Raw genomic sequence first — 5,837 nt, forward strand, 5'->3', positions numbered from 1 at the left:
AGCTAATATTCATGGTCGGTACCTTTTCCCTCTGCGTTTCTAAAACAGACCTTTCTGATGCTTCAGTGTTTGGTTTTCGTTTTAAATTTCCAGGCTTCAGATGTTGTTTACTGACTTCCTGCAAGGCAGGCGACTTGGCTGCCTCAGGGCATCTCTGCTGTAGTTTCTGGCCAAATGCTCCCCCCCCACCCCGTTGTTTGCAGCTAGATGGCGTGGTGCGCTGTGACTCCATTCCTTGCGCTTCATGCTTGGGGGGCCCTGCAGTTGGTAGTGTGTCTCTGACGCGGCTCTGGGGCGCTGCTCGCTCCCACTGGGCCGCCGCTCGCTCCCACTGGGCCCCGCTGTGCGCGTCCTCTGGGGCCTGCTGGAGCCGGGTCACCTGCTGCTGTCTGCCTCCTCCCACCCGGGCCCACCCACACACGGGAGGCCCGTGTGTCAGACCCAGGAGTGAACTTGCCCCTTTCCTTATTAGACCTCCTGGTTCCTGATCCCATGTGCTTTCTGTCTTGGTTTATGCCCTCATGTTAGTGGCCTGAGAGAGCTTGGCATGAGTGAAAACGCTGTTATTTTGCCTCCATTCACGCTGATCGGATAGTTTGGTTGGCTGTGGAATTCAAGGCTGGGAATCGCTCTCAGGCAGAAATGTAAAGGCTTTGTTCTCTGTCTCCCAGAGTTGCCACTGAGAAGCCTGAGCTTGTTCAGATTTCTCCCGTGTTCGAGAACGGATTTCCCCTCCCCGTTTTGGAAGCCTTTCTGATCACTTTATCCCTGGTGTTTTTAATTTGAAGAGGACGTGCCTTGGCTTGGATCGGGCACTGCCTCGGCGTCAGGCGCTGAGTGGGCCTTCTCGTGTTCACTCCTCTCCCGACTCCATCCCCTTTGGCAGGTGTCTTCTGTGGAAACCTCCGTGAATGCTGGATATTGGGCCACAGGGACTGATCCTCTAGTTTTGTCTTTTGTCTCTTATATTTTCATTTAATTTCTGTGAAACTGCCTTAACTTGATCATCCAGTTTTTCTGTTGGCAACTTTTGCTGTCTTTTTTATATTTCCAAGAGGTCTTTTCTGAATATTTTTGAAAGCGTCCTGTTCTTGTTTCAGATGCAGTATCATCTGATACTCCCTGAGAGTATCCATTCTAGCTACTCTGTTGGTCAGTTGCTGTGCTGTGTCCGGTTCTGCCACGCCATGAACTGCAGCACGCCAGACTTCCCTGTCCTTCCCCGTCTCGTGGAGTTCGCCCAGGTTCAGGTCCATTGCATCAGTGATGCCATCCAGCCGTCTCATTTTCTGCTGCCCTCTTTTCCTTCTGCCTTCTACCTTTCCCAGCATCAGCGTCTTTTCTAGTGAGTCAGCTGTTCACATCAGGTGGCCAAAGTATTAGAGCTTCAGCATCAGTCCTTCTAATGAGTATTCACGGTTGATTTCCTTTAGGGTTGACTGGTTTGATCTCCTTGCTGTCCAAGGAACTCTCAACAGTCTTCTCCAGCACCGCACTTCAAAAGCATCAATTCTTCAGCACTTTGCCTTCTGTATGGTCTAGCTTTCACAACCGCACGTGACTACTGGAAAGACCATGGCCTTGACTGTACGGACCTTTGTCACCAAAGCAACATGTGTGCTTTTTAACACACTGTCTAGGTTTGTCACAGCTTTCTTGCCAAGAAGCAACCATCTTCTAATTTCATGGCTGCAGTCACCATCTGCAGTGATTTTAGAACCCAAGAAGAAGAAAGCTGTCACTACCTGCACCTTTTCCCCTCTGTTTGCCATAAAGTAATGGGGCCAGATGCTGTGATTTTAGTCTTTTAAATATTTGGTTTTAACAGGCTTTTTCACTTTCCTTCACTCTCAAAAAAAGGTTGTGTAGTTCATCTTTGCTTTTGCCGTTAGAGTGGTGTAATTCGCATATCTGAGGTTGTTGATATTTCTCCTGGCAGTCTTGATTCCAGCTTGTACTTCATCCAGCCCAGCATTTCTCATGATGTGCTCTGTGTATAAGTTAAATCAACAAGGGGACAATAAGCAGCCTTGTCATATTCCTTTCTCAATCCTGAACCAGTTTGTTGTTGCATACAAGGTTCTAACTGTTACTTCTTGACCTGCATACAGATTTCTGAGGGGGCAGGTAAGGTGGCCTGGTAATTCCATCTCTCTAAGAGTTTTCCGCAGTTTGTTACAGTCCACACAGTCAAAGGCTTTAGCATAGTCAGTGAAACAGAGGTAGATGTTTTTCTGAAATTCCCTTGCTTTCTTTATGATCCAACAAATGTTGACAATTTGAACTCTGGTTCCTCTGCCTTTTCTAAACCCAGCTTGAACATCTGGAAGTTCTCGGTTCATGTACTTTGTAGCCTAACTTGGAGGATTTTGAGCGTAACATCACTAGCATGGGAGATGAGTACAGTTGTCCAGTGGTTTGAACATTCTTTAGTACTGTCCTTGGGAGTTGGGATGCTGCTGCTGCTAAGTCGCTTCAGTCGTGTCTGACTCTGTGTGACCCCATGGACTGCAGCCCACCAGGCTCCCCCGTCCCTGGGATTCTCCAGGCAAGAACGCTGGAGTGGGGTGCCATTGCCTTCTCCAACGCATGAAAGTGAAGTCACTCAGTTCTGTTGACTCTTCGCGACCCCATGGACTGCAGCCTACCAGTCTCCTCCGTCCGTGGGAATTTCCAGGCAAGAGTACTGGAGTGAGGTGCCATTGCCTTCTCCGGGGAATTGGGATGAGAATTGACCTTTTCCAGTTCTGTGACCACTGCTGGGTTTTCCAAATTTGCTGGCATATAGAGTGAAGCACTTTGACAGCATCATCTTTTAGGATTTTAAATAGCTCTGTTGGAATTCCATCGCCTCCACTAGCTTTATTGACAGCAGTGCTTCCTAAGGCCCACTTGACTTCACACTCCAGAATGTGGGGGTCTGGGTGACTGACCACACACACCATCATAGTAATCAGGTTCATTAAGATCTTTTTTGTACAGTTCTGTGTATTCTTTCCATCTCTTCTTGACCTCTTCTTCTGTTAGCTTCTGTCCTTTTTGGGAGCCATCTTTGGATGAAGTGTGCCTTTGACATCCCCAGTTTCCTTGACGAGGTCTCTAGTCTTGCCCGTTCAGTGGCTTTCCTGTGCTTCTGCTCGTTGTCCGTGGAGGAAGCCCTCGTCTCTCCGTGCTGTTGTCTGGCGCTCTGCGTTGCCTTGGCTGTACCTCTCCCTCTCCCTTGCTTTCCACTTCTCTTCTCTCTCCAGCTATTTGTAGAGCCTCCTCGGACAACCGCTTTGCCTTCTTGCCTTTCCTTTTCTTTGGGAAGGTTTAGTTTGCCACCTCCTGTACAGCATTATGGACCTCTGTCCATAGTTCTTTAAGCGTTCTGTTTACTAGATCTGATCCCTTCAAACTATTTGTCACCTCAACTGTATATTCATAGGGGATTTAAGTTGTACCTGGCTGGCCTAGTGGTTTTCCCTGCTTTCTTTACTTTAAGCCTGAAGTTTGCTATGAGAAGCTGATGATCTGAGCCAGAGTCAGCTCCGGGTCTTGTTTTTGCTGACTGTATGTAGTGTCTCCATCTTCAACTACAAAGAATGTAATCAATCTGATTTTGGTATTGAGCATATGGTAATGTCCATGTGTAAAGTTGTCTCTTGTGTTGTTGATAAAGGGTGTTTACTATGACCAGTGCGTTCTCTTGGCAGAATTCAGTTAGCTTTTGCCCTGCTTCATTTTGTACTCCAAGGCCAGACTTGCCTGTTACTCCAGGTTTCTCTTCACTTCCTACTTTTGCATTCTAGTCCCCAGTGATGAATAGGACATCTTTTTTTGGTGTTAGTTCTAGGAGGTCTTGTAGGTCTTCATAGAATTGATCAGCTTCAGAACTTTTCCAGCATTACTGGTTGGGGCATAGACTTGGATTACTGTGATGTTGAATGGTTTGCCTTGGAAACCAACCGAGATCATTCTGTCGTTTTTGAGGTTGCACCCAAGTACTGCATTTCAGACTCTTGTTGACTATGAGGGTTACTCCATTTTTTCTGTTGGATTCTTGCCCACAGTAGTAGATATAATGGTCATCTGAATTAAATTCACCCATTGCAGTCCAGTCTATTTTAGTTCACTGATTTCTAAAATGTCGATGTTTATTCTTGCCATCTCCTGCTTGACCACATCCAATTTACCTTGATTCGTGGACCTGACATTCCAGGTTCCTATGCAGTACTGTTCTTTATAGCGTGGAATTTTACTTTCATCACCAGACACATCCACAGCTGAGCTTCTTCCCGCTTTGGCCCAGCCGCCTCATTCTTTCTGGAGCTGTTAACAGTTGTCCTCTGCTCTTCCCCAGTGGCACGTTGGAAACCTTCTGACCTGGGGGATCCGCCTCTCGTTGCCTTCTCATCCCGCTCACGGGGTCCTCACGGCAGGCATACTGGAGCGGTTTGCCATCCCCTCCTCCGGTGGATCGCGTTTTGTCAGAACTCTCCCCTGTGACCCATCTGTCTTGGGTAGCTCTGCACAGTATGGCTCACGCGTCATTGAGTTCTCCAGGCCCCTTCGCCACAACAAGGCTGTGATCCGTGAAGGGGCTAGGTACTTGGATGATGTCTTTATTTCCTTTGAGCTTGTTCTGTCTTTGCTGTTGGCGTTCCTTCAGTGTGGAAGCTTTTCAGTGTCTCTTTGTTGCAGTAATGGAGTGCATGCAGAAAGCCCTGGGCAGTTTAGGTAGTTTTGTGTGGAAGCAGCAGCCTTGTTAGTGACGGGACCCTGCTATCAGTATCGGGAGGGCTTTTCATCCGGGGACACCAGAGAAATCCTCTAGCATTACCCAGGTTGGAATAAGGCTGCTGATTAACATTTTGAAAACTGACTGCAGAAAGGGATAGAGGTCATGTTGGGTTTTCTTCACAACCTTGTTTTCATTTTCATTTCCCATGATTTTGTATATGGTGCCTCAAGTTGTTATTATTTGGGGTCATCCTTTCTAGTCAATCTCTGGTTCTCTGCTTGGGCGAGGGAGGCACTCTGGGGGTCTCTTTGTTTTCTGTAGATTTCAACTGTCTTAATATTTACACTGTTTTTCTTGAGTTAACTTGTGCCTCAAATTCCTAATTCTGGAACTCCCCAGTGAGAACCAGTTTGTAGAAAACAGTACATGAGATTGAGAGGAATTCCAGAACAGACTCTGTGTATTAGTCGCTCAGTCATGTCCGACCCTTTGCAACCCATGGACTGTAGCTTTCCAGGCTCCTCTGTTCGTGGGATTTTCCAGGCAAGATTACTGGAGTGGGTTGCCAGTTCCTTCTCCAGGGGATCTTCCCAACCTAGAGACTGAACCCACGTCTCCTGTGTCTCCTGCATTGCAGGCAGATTCTTCACCCACTAAGCCATCAGGGAAGCCAGAACCGACTTTACCGATCATTAATGGCTTTCAGTTCCTAATGAAAAGATCCCGAACCCCTGCTTGGCATGTGAAACCTTTTGCTGTCTGCCCCTCGATGTGGATGCCCCGTGTATGCTGTGAACTTGCTCTTGCATGTACCCGTCTTCTCTCCACTGTGCCTTTGCTCATCTTGAACTCTTCTTCTTCTGCATCTGCATGTCCAGAGCTCACTTACTTTTTCATGCTAAGTTCACACATGACTGTAACGGAGCTACTCCGCTTCTCCCAGCAGGGGGTACCTCTTTTCCCAGGATGCACAGGGCACTTTATTTTAACGTAATTGAAGGTAACCAGCAAAGGAGCTGCAGGATGTGTTGCCTATATTTCTTCCTCTGTCGGGCCTTTGCTCAGTGGATTATATTCTGTAAATTGATATTCAGCTCTTTGAAAATTGGAGCTA

At 47.3% G+C, this 5,837-nt stretch overlaps 1 protein-coding gene across 3 annotated transcripts in view; it reads left to right on the forward strand.

The window, feature by feature from the left end:
- TRNT1 (tRNA nucleotidyl transferase, CCA-adding, 1) overlaps positions 1–5,837 on the forward strand; it is a 23,696-nt gene that overhangs the window by 7,026 nt on the left and 10,833 nt on the right. The window lies entirely within an intron of this gene.

The sequence above is a fragment of the Bison bison genome, unplaced genomic scaffold (genome assembly GCF_000754665.1).
Source record: "Bison bison bison isolate TAMUID 2011002044 unplaced genomic scaffold, Bison_UMD1.0 scf7180017864194, whole genome shotgun sequence".
Lineage (NCBI taxonomy): Eukaryota > Metazoa > Chordata > Mammalia > Artiodactyla > Bovidae > Bison > Bison bison.